Raw genomic sequence first — 18,291 nt, forward strand, 5'->3', positions numbered from 1 at the left:
TCCCCCGGTCGGCTGGAGGGTTTTGGGGGCCGGTTTCCGAAAAGGGGGCCGGTTTTGTGTCTGGGGGCCGGTTTTGCCCCCGGCCCCAGCCACAACAGCAGCGTCACTCACTTCGTTCAGGGAGAAGAAGGCACATCAGGTATGAATCTCTCAGACTTCCAAGTTACAGTCCGATTCAGGCCTGCGCGCCCCCCCCCCCCATACTAGCGCCGCCGTCGCCGCCAGCAAGCCTGATTGACCGGTGTGCTCTGCTGTCTGCTGAATGTACAGTGTGCACTGCGACCTAACATAAACAAATGGAGGAGGAGGAGGGAGGTGCCTGTGCGCAGCGCGCAGAATTATGCCCTTTCTCCTCCTCTGCCACGTCTGCGCGCAGCGCGCCTCTCTAGGGTGCGGCTGGTGTAATTCTCCTTTCCGCATGCGCATTGGGCCATTAACTGCGCGTGACTGACGAGAGGAGCAGAGGTGCGCACGGAGTCCCGGCGGTAGTTGTGAAGTGGCCATAAATTAATTTTATTCTAGTGGCTACTGGCAGTGGCTAGCGCCGGCGCCGCCTAGCCCGACCCCCCTGTGTCTGCCATAGTGCCACCGACCCCACCAACAGCAGTCAGCAGACAGCAGGCCTGAGTGAGGTGAGTCAGTTTTTCTTCCCCCCGAGACTGAAAGAAGCAAGCAGCGCGACGTGACCAGGCCCTGGACGAGTGGACGTGACTGACTGACTATGTACCTGATTAAGTTATAAACTCTCGGCTCAGGCCTGTCTCGGCCCGAGACTGAGGTACATAGTCACGTCAGTCGCGCGCTACTTGCTTCTTTCAATTAGCAACGCAATAAGCGGTCGTCGAAGCTGCCTGTAACTGTAAGCATAAAAAAACGGCACTTGAAGTGGCCATAATTTTATTTTACTGGCCGCCTAGCCCGACCCCCCTGTGTCTGCCACAGTGCCACTCCACCAACAGCAGTCAGTCAGCAGGCCTGAGTGAGGCGAGTCTGTTTTTTTCTGCCCAGAGCCTGAAAGAAGCAAGCAGGCAGCGCTATGTACCGGATAAGTTATAACCTCTTGGTGGGCCAAGAGGTTATAACTTATCAGGTACGTACACATAGTCACATCGCGGTGCTTGCTTCTTTCACTTACAAATGCAATTAGCGGATCATTCGATTCACGTCACCAATGCACTCGCAGACAAAATCCCACACAAGCTGCCTGTAATGTAAGCATCAAAAAACGGAAGCACTGCCCGCTGAGAAATGCATTCTAACACACGATCTTGTGGAAATGTGCACACGTCTCCTTTCACCTCATATACTCCCAAAGCATGTCCTTTTTCTCTCTCTTGACACATTTGTTTTGCGTTTGGCATTCACATGTTGATTTGCTTGTTGTCATTTGTACATATAAAATGATATTTTGCTAACTGGGAACGTCATATATGCTGATGTGCTTACTGGGAAATGGCAAGGATGCGTGATACCTGGAATCGCGCATAATTTAAAGTGGCAATTGTGAGATAACTTAGTTGTGGCAATGATGTGTGCTGAACGAGAAGTGACATATATTGTGATTGTTGGGAAACGGCAATTGAACTTTGCTCACTTGGAAATGGTAATTTGAAACGCGTTTCGAGAATTACTATGAAGTTTGCTAACTGGGAACCAGCAATTTTTGTGTGGTTGCTGAAGAAAAACTAGATCTAGATATACAGACGAGGAACAATCACAAGGGATGAGCTCAGGTATAAAAGTGATATGTATCAGGTTTAGAAGGAAGTGTGATAAGACAGAGGGGAAGTGTAATAATGTAATGGAAGAGGAAGCAGAAAAAAATGGCACACACCAGAGGCTCACAGCAGGTAAGACAGACTAAATTCATTGATGGTAGGAAGAAGAAAGGAATCTCTTGTGCCCCCGGCACACACCATCAGTTAATGATTGATGATTGATGTCTTTGTCTATTTTTTGTCTTCACAATTGAACAGTTGGCTAGCGTTGCGCACACAGTGGTGGTGGTCTGGAGATTCCATTCCCGACCGTTACCACTAACTGACCGTATATGCCCAGCACAGCACTCTGTCAGCGCAGCTCTATATGTTACAGGACACAAGGCTCTAGCAGGCATCGGCGAGAGCCTTGTGCTAGAGCCTTGTTCAGCCTTGCTTGCTTCAATTAGCTTAGTTACCCTAACCCTACCTACTCCTGAGCTGAGCGGCAAGCGCACTTCCTCTGGATCAGGCAATGCTCCCATTGTCTTCTTAGCCGGGCCGCCCTGGTCTTACCCAGCCTGGTGATGTAGTGGTATGGTTCTCTTCTCCACTCCAGAAAGAGTAACGGGGTCAAGGGCAGGTCAGGGGTGCCCACAAGTCACATCGCCCCAATTCGGCTATTATTATGAAAGTGCTGCTGTGAAAGACTTAACTAGGGATAAATAAGACGTTTTTATTATGTGCAATCTGAGCGCTAGCGCTTGATATTGTACCCCGTAAAGGGAGGAGTGTGGGCTGGCAGCAGGGGATAGATTCAAGGATGGGCAACCAACCGTATGAAACAAGCTACAATGCTTCAACTGCGGCTCTGGGCCTCAGCTCTGGAGGATCCATCCCACAGCAGTATCGCAGTTCAAAGGGACCCTGAATGTAGGCAAAACACGGAGAAACACAAAACAGTAACCCTCAGATATCGCCCACTCGCACAATACAACCCCTTAATACATCTGTGCAAAACCATCGCCATCAGTATTCACACCCTGCTGTCCCATCCCTGCACTCACCGCGCCAAGCCAGCCTTCTTCATGATGATCCTCGTAACCAGCATGATTAGGATGACCAACTGGCATGGGTGCAAATTCAGGACAGTGAGTGTAAAAATTCAGGACAAAGGGTCAAAATTCAGAACAAACATTCAGGACAGAATGTCAAAATTCAGTACAAATCTTTGGGGCAAAAGGTACGTTTTACATCCCGCAATAATATATAAGTAAATAGACAACCTACATAAGTTCAAGTCAAAATATGTTTGTATAAGGTTGAGAAAATTTTGGATTTCAACGTTTTTCACGCAACTTTAAGCAAATGTTCAGGTCTTTTGTGGTATTTCATATGTTCATGATCTATTTATATGGTCACTGCGCTGGGTTGTCAGACTATATGTAACAATAGTGAATCTGTCAAGGGTATCCCATGTGTTTCCCATACATGTAACAAGTCTAGCATTTTTCGGTCGCATTGTAGATGCTGCTTCTCTTAACTGCAATTTTTTTCTATTTCTTCAGTCCCAGTTATTGTTTGTTACTATACTTTTTGGCCATGCACTCTCCTCAGATCATCACTCTGAATAGCTCCTATTTATTTGCGCTCTATTATTTAGCATTCTCCTTCAACCTTCTCAATAAGGCCCGAACAGTGTATCTCCATGTTGGGATCTTAGTTCTGCCTTGTTCTCGATTTTACCATACCTCTGGTCTGGAATGGGACAGCAGGAATTTGGCCTAATATGCAGACTCTTCATATTTAAATAGGAAGTCCTTCGTAATAATGATGTATTCCAGGTAATTAGGAGTGCCATCTATTCACAAATATTAACAGGTTGTTGTACCCTCCAGAAGTGTATCACACTAATGTTATCCATCTTCTGCTACGAAGAACTCACCACCCCTGGCTTAGCGCTGTCTCTTGGTGGAATCCAGACCCATGTCTGTCCAGAACAAAACTTGTATTCCCACCTACACCAGTTTTGCTATATAAAACAGTATAATCTAGAGTTGATTCCCTAAAAGGCTAGCATCTACATTCAGCACATACAATTTAATGAGACATATTTCCTGACTGCCTAGCGTCCCAGTAGATATCTCCCCTTTGTGTCTACCTTACCCTCTCTCATCTGCAGCGAAACTAGGGCAGCCACTTATAAGTACACCATATGCTTACCTAGAGACAGCCCCAACATGCACTAAATGTGCCCATTCTTTGCGCACTTTATCTATTTCCGCTAGAGGTATGTTCTTCTCTTGTAACACTGGGATTGCGATTCCTTTTGTTTTCTGGTAATAGTGCACCTTTGTGCCTTTGTGTGTAGCTATTCGTACCCTTGACATTATGTGTAACGGTCTTCCATGTATTCCTATTGCCACTGACCTGATCCCTACTTTCCATCTCCCTTGGCCAAACATGATGCCCCCGCATGATATCCACACCTGTTATAATCACCCTGGACCTTTCTTTGCCCACAGCTCCTGGCATCCTCTAAACCTAACCACAAAAAACCGCCCCCTTACAGACACACAGACAACCAACCACAGCCTATTCTACAACTCGGGTGCAACTTGTAACAGCATGTCCACAATAGTGCATAGAAAGTAGTCCCATTGTGAGCAATCCCCTAATAAAGACCGTATGAACTTTATGTTTGTATGCACCTTACTCTTTCCAGCACTAGAATGTAGGCTAGAGCCCTTCGTTCAAACATTTTCAGATTGTTAGTCACATTGCATTGGGTCTACCGCGAGCATACCATTTGCCTGCACCACCATTCTGCTTGTCTGCTGATTCTCCTCCTGAATGTTCAAATTGGTAGATATTTGGAATACAGGCTCTGTTCACTGTGGCCTTTACGAATTTCGCCACCACATTTAAATTCATGCTTGATATTTCATTTCATTTTATAGTGTTCTCTGTAGGAATGTCTGTGATTTATGACTGGGTATCCTGGTGCTCTATAAGGTAATCATTTACCATGCTTTAAACGTTAATACAATCTAATATGTAATGAAAATGTGTTGAAAAATGCTTTGTTTTGCCCTTTCTGTCTCCCAAATGTTCTTGGGGGGAGAAGTTCAACCCCCCAAACTCCCCCTAGTGGTTGCTCACGGCACCTGCTCGCTACACCATGTGGGGGCTGGTCTCACTTTTACTTTCTTCTCTCTGATTCACTACTTGTATCTATTTTTGGTGCTCTCTGAAAGAATGCCTATGGGTACATATGACTGGGTGGGTAACCTGATGTTGTTTAAGGTCATCATCTACTCTTTACTGTGCTTTGAAGGTTGATACAATTTGAATATGTGATGAAAATGTGCTGTAAAATTCACCATTTTGGTCTGTCGTTTTCCCAAAATTTCTTGGGGGGAGAACCCCCCGAAACCCTAGTGATAGTCGGGCTCGCTCGCTGCGCGCCGGACGGGGGCTGGCTCGCTATGCGCCGGATGGGGGCTGGTCTGACAAAATTTGCCAGGGCTGCTTTCACTTCCCAGTCCGGCCCTGTTTGCGGCTACCTTGTGCTACTCTTGATATATCAAGCCACTCAAGGCCACGCAAAGTGGCCTTGCATGGCTTGATAAACCTCATTTAGGATTTGCATCACCCCTGCGTCTCCTTTAAATTTATTGCACCAGAACAATGCAAAACCTTGGTAAACATGCCCCTGGGTCTCTTCCAACATTGGGGTGAATTCTGTATTATAGTGTAGTAGAGTGACTTGATAATATGAAAGATGTGATACACTTGCTTATTGATCATATTTCCCATGCCTCCATAAGCAGTAATCTAATTTCAGATACATATGCCACCCCAGTTCGATGTTGAATAGTGAGCAAGCGTAAGTCTGCACAACAATGCCATTTTCATGTGGGCCAATGTTTTTCTGTCAAGTGGTGACTCGAACATGATTTTCAGTTGGGCTGTTTTTTTGTATTTCAAGACGTCCTTCTTATTAGTGCTTTTTAGAAATGCCCTTGAAACACTCATTTTTAAGATGTGGTGGTGGACTTGGCAGGGTCATACCCAAACTTTTTGCCTTGAGACTCCTGTTTTCTGAACCCGTTTTTGTTGGCTTTTTGGACTGCCAACCAGTGCTAAATAGCTTTTCCTTTCTCCTTTAAACTTAGTTAAATTGGTTACACCTAATTGGTAGATTTACTTTACTTGTAAGTCCCTAATAAAGTTGTACTACTAGTACCCAGGGCCTATTAATTAAATGCTACTAGTCAACCTTCAGACTACTTGTCTCACTCACTTATTAGTCTCTTTAAACATATATCAGGCCTGCCATTGTGTGCAGCTTGTGTGTGCAGTTTAAAACTGCAATTTCAACCTGGCAAAATAAACCTGTTGGCAGACCTAAACATTCCCCCCTAGGCTAGGCCCTGTACAGCCCCTAGGACAGAGCGCAATATGTTTACAAAGTTGAACATACACTTTAAAAAATGTCATGTCCTGGTAGTGAAAAACTCTTAAATTTGTTTTTCAGTACTGCATGGCCTTCCTGTCCCATAGGATGACACTGGGTCACCTTTTAATATTTATTGAGGGATATCTTTCAATTGGGAGCAGATGGGAATATCGAGTTTGGTTTCTAAAGAATTGTAATTTAAAACTCTCTCTAATGGTGACGTTGGATTTTAATGAACACCTTGGTCCAAATATGAAAACTATATAAGAAACAAGGGTAACATAACTGGGATAGAGTATTCATTTTTAAGGACAATTTCCTTCATCTATCAAAGGTGGCATGCTTCACCATCGGGAACCTCCTAACAACGTGATACCTAGCCACAGTGCTGGCTACATCTCTTCACTGAGAAAGAGGAACTCACAAATGTTTTAAGAGGTATGGTATGTACCCTACAATGAGCTAAAGGGTAGTGAGGTAAGCAGCGTGTGCTAAAAGTGATGGTTAGAACTGGCTCCTGGGTGTGCATGCACCTTTATTCTTGCACCTCGAGGTCAGGATTAAAACAACAGATACTACAGGAGTGGATTAAACCTGCTGAGATATGTTATGTGTCATGTAGGAATCTGTTTATGTTTTGATCATTTAGAATGCTTCTATGGTATAATTCCTGAAAACATGATATTAAAGCTTATCTTTACTCTCCCTATGTGTTAGTTATGGTACCGTTCATGTGCCTGACGTTGGGAATCCTTGTACGACCCTATGCATGTCATCATTTGGTTCCCAGTAATGTGTCTGCCTTATTAGCCTTTTCATAAGTCTTTGTTTGATCCTTAGGAAGGCTCTCTCTAAATGCTCTGTGTAAATTAAATCCATCTTTCTTCTCAATGTAGTCACTTCCATGAGTAGTGCTAGTGTTTTCTATTCCCTGTATTGTTGTTCTGTTCTTTCAGGACTTTCTCTAACATTTCCTTCATCAATGCCCGGTTACACCTTTGATAGGCCTCCACAGCCATAGCCTTTCCGTTTACAACAGCCTAGTCCCAGGTAGTGTGCATCTGGATATCCCTTGTTACCTTCAAATGAAGTAGTCATTATCTGATTTCTCAATTCAAACTCATATAATCTGTCTTACAGACTGGACAGGTTGAATGTCCATGTTCCTGCCATTCTGAGTATGTCCCCCCATGAGTTGTTCTATATCACTGAGGCATGGTCCTAGACGGCTATCAGTTTGATCTTAGTGTTGTCTGGCTTGTAATATTCTGTCTACACCCAATATTAAGTATAACCTCAAGTATGAGTTGTGGGTGTGAGAAAAACATTAATTCCCTAGGTCTGTTTCACAAACTGCATTTTGTATTATGTTTTTAGTAGTAAAAATGTACTAGAAAATTTAATTCACAAACTATATGTGGAGATTTATGATTTTGCACTCCCTATACCTAAGGGTGCAGAGTCCTCAGCTCCGACTGCAGAGTCTACGGGTATGGAGAACTCTGCACACATAAGTATAGGGAGTGCGGAGTCATAAAACTTTGTACGTAGTTTGTGAATCCTGAGAAAGTAGTAAACTTACTATTAAGGGCCCGATTCTGATCTCGCTCGGCAGGGCACCAAATGCGATATGGTCCTAAAAAGTACGAGCCGTACGTGTGTTTTTCGCCCAACTCGTACAGCTGTACGAGCGAGCAAGTACGATGCGAGCAACACGGTATTCACCGCGCGAATTGTTTCCGGGTCTCAACCGCTCCGTATGTCTCGCCCGTAAGCAAACCGTGACGTGCAATGGATGCGATTTACGACCGAGCCAGTACAACGCACACGTCGGACAGCTAGTTCGAGCTGAAGTTTCCGGCTCACAAAATGTCCGGGACGTTTCCTTTAGGGGTCCGCGTCGGACCCCCTGTCACCCGCAGCCTTACGACTCGGACACAGGGGGAGACCCAAGGGTCTCCCCAACACAGGCATGTACGGTGCGGATGGCACCGACGCGTACGCATTGTAGGGGGCACCTTAGTGCGAGACGTACCCATTCAGTCAATGGGAGCCCATGTACGCGTTGTACGACCAGCTCCCCTTGACTTCTATGGGAGTCTGACCGAACCGAGTCCAGCAGCATGCGGCCGCATCGTACTCGCAGGAGTTCGGTTTGGTCGGAAAACACTCCAGATCGGGCTCGGTCGGAGAGCTTTCCGACCCAGATCAGATTCGGGCCCTAAGTGTTAATGTAATTTTGTGAATCAGGCCCTTAATCTATTGGGTGTACCCCTCACCTGATGTCTTGTAAGCCTAGCTCTGAGAATATCCTCAAGATTAATTGAAACATACCTCTACTTGTGTACCTATTGAGCTGGTATCTATCCACAGATGGAATGTGTACCAATGTTAAGTCACCCACACATAAAAGTTAGAATATTACTTTATCTTTAAGCATCTCTATCATAGTATGTAGGTGTGTTTCCTTGTATGGGGCTATCATTGTAATTTCTCTAATGCTCTAATTTCTTATATATGATAACATATCTACTCTCTCCTTTCTCAACAATAATCTCAGTTACATCAAAACGTAAAGTTTCCCTGGCCTATGGAAAAGAATTGTGTAGGACCTGTGGGCATCAATCTTGTATGCCTTAAGGTCAAATGAGTTTCTTGACTATCTGGTCATTCCTGAATTATGGCCCTCCTTGGTTTAGCGGCTTTTAGCTTGTTAAAATAAACCCCTAATATTCCAGATTCTGCAAAACACCATAAAGTATAGTGGTGATAGCTAGTACTGCCCTGTGGTCTTCAATTTGTTTTAAGGGGTTTTTATGTGTCTCAAACACCCACTCACACAGCCATTCACTCAGCCATATAGTCACTCACACCCACTCTCCCACGCATAGAGCCATTAACACAGCTACTCACTCACCCATACAACTACTCACACACCCAGTTACAGACTCATAGAACCAGCCCCACACAATCACTCATACACCCACTCACACACGCACACAACTACACACACACCCACTCAAACACCCATACAGCCATTTACATACATACATACACATGGATACACACAGAACCCCAGATAGTATGTTAGAAGCAGTATCACTTATTAGCAGTACACAAAGTATAGTAATTTTACTGTGTAGTAGCTTAGTAAGTGTCTTTAAGTCTCAGAAACATTTACAAAGCACTAACACTTACTGAATGATATCATCAGTGATGTCTTGGTGATGTCACTGACCATGCCATGAGTGATGTAATATGTGAGGTCATAAGCAGTGCATTGTGGGGGCGTAATTTTTAGCTCAGGTAACTATAACTGCTGAATTTCACTGGTTTTGTACAAGTGGAATCCGAGCCTAACTAACGTTCCTATACCCTTCATTGTTTTCAGTAAATAAATGTATATATAATTACATATATCACTGTGATGTAAATGTAGAAGCATTACCTGTGATGCAGTGCTTCCTGATGTAGTGCCTCTGACGTAATGAATCCTGATTTTGTGTCCTCAATGTGGCAGGGGTCACAAAAAAACTGAACAATGCGTCACAAAAATGCAACACAGAAAACTGAAGTCACACATTACCACCTGAACAAATCTGAGTTTAAATACAATGGTAAAAGGTAGTTGCACCCATCAATTACCATCAAGGACAGGTATTAGTGCTGGTCGAAAAGGTTTTATTATCTGGCTCAATGTCTTAAATTAGCAGTTACAGTGCTCACTTTATTTGATACAGTCCCATAGTGATACTCAACGAGGCTCTTTAAGCTTAGATGAAGTGCTAACATTGTTAAGCAAACGCTTTGCCTTGTATCCTGTATAAACATGAGGCAGATCGCTTTACTCTAGGATTACTTCTCATTGTTTTTTACACAAAAGCAGTGAGCAGACAAGCAGAAGTGGCTTGCTGCCTCTCTGAAAGGGCTCTATTCTGCGTGCAAGAGAGGGCAGTGCCGTGACATTTTCTCACCTGTCTGTCGGCTCCAAGTGGGCAGCCTGCCAGCTTTCAGTACATTCTCCACATGAAAAGAAAGAGAAAAAAAGGTGAGTACACCCTTTCATGGCGGATTGAGAACACTCAAGCTCGAAAACTAGTCATAAATCTTATAGATGGATAAACAGAGGTAAAAGGACAACCTTCCTGTTATTTTCAGTTATTACAGAACTATAGCCAGGCAGTGATTTCCAAACTGTTTTGCATCCTAAGATTATTTTTTTCTGCAAAGAAAAACAGGCCTATTTACAAACTATTTTTGTGAATTTTGTAGTATGTAAAGTAAGTAGAACTACATTAGCACTGCTTATGTCCTACAAAATTCTATTCGCAAACCAACGTGTGGAGAACTCGACCTATTTTGTGCAGAAATCTCTGCACATTTAGATATAAATTACTTTAGTAAATGTGGGAGAGACATGGGGAAGTGGCTAGAAAATTGGGACTATTTACTACTAAATGTGGGTGGTTAAGGTAGGGGCAAACGTGTGTTTAAGGAGGGGAAAGAGCAGATTAATGAGGGACATACAAAGCATTAAGATAATTTGTATTCACAAACTACACTTGTAAAGATATTACAGACCGTAAATAAAACAATAGTGAATGTAATTCAGCCCAGCCTTGGAGTAACTCTGTCATCAAATGGCCACTGTCAGGTACTGCAACATGCTCCCGTTGAAAATAATGGAGGCTTCATACAACACCCCATTGGAGATAATGATAAAATAATGAAATTAGTTGGACTTGAAAATTATACAAAATACAATGAAGGTGGATTTATTATACATTAATATATTTAAATTAGTTAATTATTTAATACAAATGTATTTTAAAGATGTAATGTGCCTTAATATTTTATTATTTGTAGGGTAAAAATAATGATTTGAATTAATTTTATATTTATATTTTACATCAAAATATGTTTTTTTAATGAACAAACTGTATTCATTTGTCCAATAAAATACCATCAGGAGATCTCTGCCACGGTGGCAGACATCTCTAACTATGTGTAAAAAGCCACTAGTACAAACGTTCCACTCATAAATTCAGTATATGTCTCACACCCTTCAACTAAGGAGGTGGAGACATGTAAGACTAGAATTCAGTGTAAATCCACACTAAGGAATGTTGAAAGAAAAAGTGTAGCTTTATACTGGAAGGGCGAGATTTTGATCGATACCTTAGCACTATTGATCCAAACCTCGATCTGGTCGACTGAACCTTTGTTGCCTGTCTTTAAGGTACAAGGTACACCTATTTCCAAGTTAGTTCACCCAATAAAGGACTCTACTCCCAAAGATCACAGACAACTTCTAGCTTTCAAAAGTTTATTGTAAGGAAATGATTAGCTGCAAATACAGGCATCTCAGAATGAGATTCACGAGATACACAGGTCCAATTACATACATGTGCTCTCGGAAAGCCCTCAGACGAGCAACGGAAATCACTAACACAAGTTCTAAGAATAATAAAGCTATTAGCATCGACGCATATCGCTCCTTCATTTAAGTTGGAGGAAAACGCACAGGTTAGGCTGTCCCTACCCTGCTCTAGATGGTATCCCTACTTAACCAAGTCCCAACCTAACAAAGGTGTCAGCAGTGAATGACCCCCAAGGGAAGTCACTCACTCTAAGTCTCTTGGTGAAAACCTATAGTTCTCCAGTCATGACCCCTCTCTGCCTACCCATCCGCTCTCCTAAGGGTCCTCAGGTATCTGCTCTAACTCCACCCAGGGGTGCTGTCCCTAATACAAAACAGTCAACAACATTTGAGACGCCCCTTTCGAGACGCCCCTCACGTGGTGTAGCTTCTGGCTTTTTCCATGATGCTTTGTATTGGGCCTCATACGTTAGAGTTGACCTTGCTTCTCAGACTCTTCTCCGGCCCGCTGATACCCCTTAAACATTCCGGAACCCTCCTCCATGTCTGGGCCGTCTACTGAACAGACCTCTATTCATTCATTTATAATTGGATCCCCCCTTTCCTCTTGCAGACAGATATCTGCAGCCAAGAACCCAACTCTCATAGACTTCCAAAATACAGGCTTGCAACATTTCTCAGCCCAGACATGTACGTGTAAATCAATGCTAAAACATTTCAGGCCTACAATATTTCTCATAATGATTATAGCATTTCAACTTCTTCATTAATTAAAGCATGTTAATACTCTTATTCTATTATTCAGTAAACATTTTTATAAATCCTGGCCCATTAATGCAATGACCAAAACATTAATACAATCTGTGTCGTGAAAAGAAACATCTTCCCTTTCCCTCCAGCTCTGGCCCTGAGGCCTACCACATTCTGCGTTTAACCACCTACCATCTTATATTTTAACAGCTACACGACATGGATTCAGGAATAATCACATCTAATAAAATCATATAGTGTCACACATTTCTGTATTAGTTCCACTTCTACTTAAATCTCTATATTAGCTATACATTTAGAATATAATTGCAGATACTATTAGCACTCATGGCATTTCTCCTCATGATTTGTGCTTACTACAGATAAGTGTGATGCACTCATACATTTAGGTCAGTTTGCGCTCTCTCAGTTCCCCCCTTTGATGACCTCTCGGGGTCATCACTAACATTTAAACTGCAGTTATTGCTGGCATGATTTGTCTCTGCGCTTCCAGAGCCCTCAGACTCCTGTACTGATTATCTTGTATGGCAGCCAATCTCTGCAGCTGCTCTCTTTGGGCCCTTTCTGTCCTTCTTGCTCTGTACCATTTGAATACCCTCACCAATCCCCACAATATGATCCCACAGACCAATATTATGATGACAGGTTTTAGAATATACCACACAAAGCTTTTGCCTAAGGTGGAAAACCACCCACCAACTGCACTCATTCCGTGGCCCACCTTTTCCCAGACATTTTCTCTACTCAAGTCTTCGATCTCCTTGTGAATATTAGTTATGTTCCTAATAACCTTCTCAAGGGGCTTTGAATTGTCTGGAATATAAGTGCAACATTCCTGGACCTTCAAAGCCTTACAGACTCCGCCCTCTTTTGCTAGTAGGACATCTAATGCAAGACGGTTCTGAAGAACCATAGCCCTTATCGATTGCATCTCTCCTTCTACCAGCATTAAGGACTGAGCAGTGCTGGCAGACAACCTGTCGACAACTGTTGCCAGTCGTCTAATTTTAACATCATTAAGGATTACTCCCAAAAGAGGGAACATAGCTCCAAAGACATCTCCAACCATTTCTGCATCTCCTACATCTCTCCTTCCCCTCGATGATGTCTTGCCCTCAATGATCACTAAGTCTTGTGCATGATATATTTTGGGGAAGACAATTGCTAGGTAACATGATCCATACCAGTTGTCAGGTAGTCTCACGTAGGCATTTCTTCCACATACAAAATACACATTTGGAATCACTTGCATTCCCTTCAGGAAATCTTTAGTATAGTACTCTATGTTGAAAGCATGTTCACAGTCAACTTCTCCAACGTATACATTTTCATAATACGTTTTGGCTCGGTGAAGACATAGCTTTCCTCTCTGCGTTTTATCTAAAGCTATTGGACCACTACTACCCTTTCTCTTGTGTGCCTTCTCTTCCTCGGTCCAATCTGTTTTCCATTGTCCTGATTTTTTCAAAATCTTTTGTCTCCTGTAACGATCATCCACCTGCCCTATGAACTTCTTCTCGACTTCTGACACCTTGCATGTCAGGTTATTTCTACGGGCATGTGAAGTATCTAAGGTAATCCAAGGAATGAAGAACTTAGCCAATCTGTCTTCACTCTTCCAGTAATCCCATTTGTTCATCTGCTTATAATTTGGGACTTCTGGCAGCACTGAATCATAATTGGAGAAATAGTATTCAAAACTATCTCTTTCATAAAATATACTAAGCAATAAGCTACATGTGATGCCATATGTCAGCGGGAGGTGATGATATCGGATTCCTTCATCTACAGATGCCGGCAACTGCATGCAGACATAACAATCCTTAACCTCCATGGCATCCACGTATTCATATAAAAGTTTAGCATAAGCATTTGACCTAAAGTCTCCTTGGGACTTGTCTACGTGTAACCTGCGGGCTTCTGCAGCTAATAACGCTTTCTCTTGAGTGTTTTCCCTTTCCTCACCAGCAACAGTAGGTGTAAGCGTTTCTACAGAATTCACATCAGTTACCTTTGCCTCTTCCTCATGTTCCTTTACATAAGAAATTGTTACCACTAAAGCTATTAATATTATCACTCCTACTATTAGTGTACCTATTATACATTTTGCTCTGCGGTTCGGTGTGCCGGCCTCCATTTCGTCAGACAATATGGCTCTCTCTTATCTTAGCAAAAAGTTCTTTTCCTCTGGTCGCTACTCTCCCTTTGCCTCGTATCGCTCAGTATCCGATACGATCCTTCCTGGTTCCCCATATTCCCTGGGCTGCGCTCATTTCCGTCATCACAGGGTCTATGGTGCGACCTCTCACAACTCCCATTCAGTTCTCTGGTGCCAGGCACACAGTGTGGACACTTAAAGCTGTTTCTGTACTCTTGTGCTCTCCTCTCCCCTTCACTGAGTATTGGGCGCGCCACCCCTCCTCTCTCGGGGCCCCCGTTTTCCAGATCTGTTCTATCTCCACTCCGGGCCCAATGGGTGACTCCCCTACTCTCTCTCTCTCTACAGTCCCACTCCGGGCTGCTCTCCCCAGCCCCGCAGTGAGTCCGAGCTCGGCTGTCCTGACTTTCCCTTTCAGCTTCCGCAGCTATGATGTTCTTTTGGGCCTTCACTGCCTCATCCCACTGCTTCATGTACTCATTTAGCTCTTGAAAGGATTTTCGTCCAGATCCCCTCAGATCCGCTGGCCATCTAGGGCCCCCAGGATCTCCTCCTGGGTCCCCTGCTGTGTGCATCGGGGTGCTCCACTCTCTTGGTATCGGCATCTGACTTGGGGAATTAATCGTATCGCTCCTCCTTGCCATCTCTGCTCTTTCTCTGTCCTTCCGTACCCGTTCTTCCCCTTTTGCTCTCTCTTGGTCATATATCGATATTATAGGACCTATGGTAACAGGTACCTGTAGTGCATCTGGTAATGTGTAGGATGTGGCTCTCTCCGTTTCCGGCGCTCTTTGCACCACAAACCTACCGACTACCTGCTGCACCTGACTAGGCTGGGACAGCTCTTTCTTTGGCTCAGGATCCCACTCTGAACTGGGAAGCGGTCTATGCTCTCCTGCATTGCCCCCCTTTTCTCCTTCGGTATGCTCGACCTCTCCCCCTGCTCTATTATACGGGGGTGGCCTGTCTGTCAATAATCTGTTTATCAGGCTGTCCTCTGTTTCGCTCTCATCATCTTCTTCTAGGGGGCTTTTATTTACGGGCACCTCTAACACTGGGTACAGTTTATTTACTTCCAGGTTATGCACTCTCCATCTTTTAGCATCTGCATCCCACCTGGCATCCTGCACTGCCCTTACCGAGCGTTTCACCCTTTCTTGTCGTCTGTTCATATTCTTTTCATGCGCTGCCCTAATCCATGCTTCAAGGGCTTCAAACTGGGTCGGTCTAGGCAAGGGTCTCATTGAGGTCATGACTGATTTTAATCGATGTAACACCTCTAATCTGAACGTCCCGTACTTCGGGAACGTCAGTTCCTCATTTCCTTCAGTAATCTTACTCCACTCTGATATCCAGAGGATCGTATGCAACCCAACATTCACTGCCATGTAACGAGCTGGCGTACCCTCCGGCGGGGCTTCTTCCCCTTCATACGATCCCCGCTTCTCTTTTTTAAACACCGCTTTCAACCATTTAAAACACTTCATAATTATGCGCACAATATCCAGCCTCGCTACTCTGTTTACTTCCTGATGACAATCCACCAATCCTGTCGCGGCTTTGCTAGCTTGGCCTATCGCAGCGCGGTCTTTCTCCGGTCGGCCAATCACGTCGCGACCCTTTCTGACGTCACTTTTCTCCGCTTCGCAGCAGCACCCCTCCTTTCTCAACTCGTCTCCCGGTTATGCATGCGTCCCATTCATACACCGAAAAATGACTACTTCCGACCAAGCGGTCACTTCTCTCGACCTTACGTCCACAGTCTATCTGTAATTGTCAACACAACTGACGAAATGTCTATCGTCTCTCTGATAGGTTGCTTACACACACAGTAACTTCCGACCAGCGTCCGTTACTCACGCACTCACTCTTACGTTCCCCCTATCTCGGTCTTTCGGGTGATCAATGGTACCTCATGACCCCCTTCACACTAGTTGACAATTACTCTGGGTGTCCGATACACCCGAACCACTTAAGCTCTCCTTGAACTTAAGATTTCCACCGGTTGCGCGCGCTCACAACCTGTTCCACAGTCACTCTACAGACATTCAACTCCGCCAGACATTACAACATAGATACAATACAAAACACCGCAATCTAACACGCATAACCCTTTATACTCACTCTCGACCGATACTGCTGCTGTTTCTGTCTCACGTCATCCGGATCTTCTTCGGCGGGCTGTTCTTCCAATCATCGATTTCTAGGGGCCTTGGGGTAAGCTAACCTGGCCTAGGCCACCGTCCTCAAGAAGGCAACCATCCTCTATAGCTACCAACTGGAAGGGCGAGATTTTGATCGATACCTTAGCACTATTGATCCAAACCTCGATCTGGTCGACTGAACCTTTGTTGCCTGTCTTTAAGGTACAAGGTACACCTATTTCCAAGTTAGTTCACCCAATAAAGGACTCTACTCCCAAAGATCACAGACAACTTCTAGCTTTCAAAAGTTTATTGTAAGGAAATGATTAGCTGCAAATACAGGCATCTCAGAATGAGATTCACGAGATACACAGGTCCAATTACATACATGTGCTCTCGGAAAGCCCTCAGACGAGCAACGGAAATCACTAACACAAGTTCTAAGAATAATAAAGCTATTAGCATCGACGCATATCGCTCCTTCATTTAAGTTGGAGGAAAACGCACAGGTTAGGCTGTCCCTACCCTGCTCTAGATGGTATCCCTACTTAACCAAGTCCCAACCTAACAAAGGTGTCAGCAGTGAATGACCCCCAAGGGAAGTCACTCACTCTAAGTCTCTTGGTGAAAACCTATAGTTCTCCAGTCATGACCCCTCTCTGCCTACCCATCCGCTCTCCTAAGGGTCCTCAGGTATCTGCTCTAACTCCACCCAGGGGTGCTGTCCCTAATACAAAACAGTCAACAACATTTGAGACGCCCCTTTCGAGACGCCCCTCACGTGGTGTAGCTTCTGGCTTTTTCCATGATGCTTTGTATTGGGCCTCATACGTTAGAGTTGACCTTGCTTCTCAGACTCTTCTCCGGCCCGCTGATACCCCTTAAACATTCCGGAACCCTCCTCCATGTCTGGGCCGTCTACTGAACAGACCTCTATTCATTCATTTATAATTGGATCCCCCCTTTCCTCTTGCAGACAGATATCTGCAGCCAAGAACCCAACTCTCATAGACTTCCAAAATACAGGCTTGCAACATTTCTCAGCCCAGACATGTACGTGTAAATCAATGCTAAAACATTTCAGGCCTACAATATTTCTCATAATGATTATAGCATTTCAACTTCTTCATTAATTAAAGCATGTTAATACTCTTATTCTATTATTCAGTAAACATTTTTATAAATCCTGGCCCATTAATGCAATGACCAAAACATTAATACAATCTGTGTCGTGAAAAGAAACATCTTCCCTTTCCCTCCAGCTCTGGCCCTGAGGCCTACCACATTCTGCGTTTAACCACCTACCATCTTATATTTTAACAGCTACACGACATGGATTCAGGAATAATCACATCTAATAAAATCATATAGTGTCACACATTTCTGTATTAGTTCCACTTCTACTTAAATCTCTATATTAGCTATACATTTAGAATATAATTGCAGATACTATTAGCACTCATGGCATTTCTCCTCATGATTTGTGCTTACTACAGATAAGTGTGATGCACTCATACATTTAGGTCAGTTTGCGCTCTCTCAATACCAAAGTGCAAGAGTAGATTAAGACATAGATTTACATATGTAAGTAAATCTACACATGTAAATGTACCCTATCCAAATAGGCCCTATAATATCTTTACCATCAGGAGGTAATGGTAGGCAGAATGACGACTTGA

The 18,291-nt window shown here is 43.8% G+C and overlaps 1 protein-coding gene across 8 annotated transcripts in view; it reads left to right on the forward strand.

Annotated features, from left to right (window-relative positions):
- Window positions 1-430: 430 nt before the first annotated feature.
- Window positions 431-18,291, forward strand: part of LOC144823886 (uncharacterized) — a 1,846,314-nt gene continuing 1,828,453 nt past the window's right edge. For all 8 annotated transcript variants that reach the window (XM_078682777.1, XM_078682776.1, XM_078682774.1 and 5 more), the window contains exon 1: window positions 431-632. The gene's annotated coding sequence lies outside the window, so the exon portion shown is untranslated. The remainder of the gene's footprint in view (window positions 633-18,291) is intronic.

Source organism: Lissotriton helveticus, chromosome 3_1 (assembly GCF_964261635.1).
Source record: "Lissotriton helveticus chromosome 3_1, aLisHel1.1, whole genome shotgun sequence".
Classification (NCBI taxonomy): domain Eukaryota; kingdom Metazoa; phylum Chordata; class Amphibia; order Caudata; family Salamandridae; genus Lissotriton; species Lissotriton helveticus.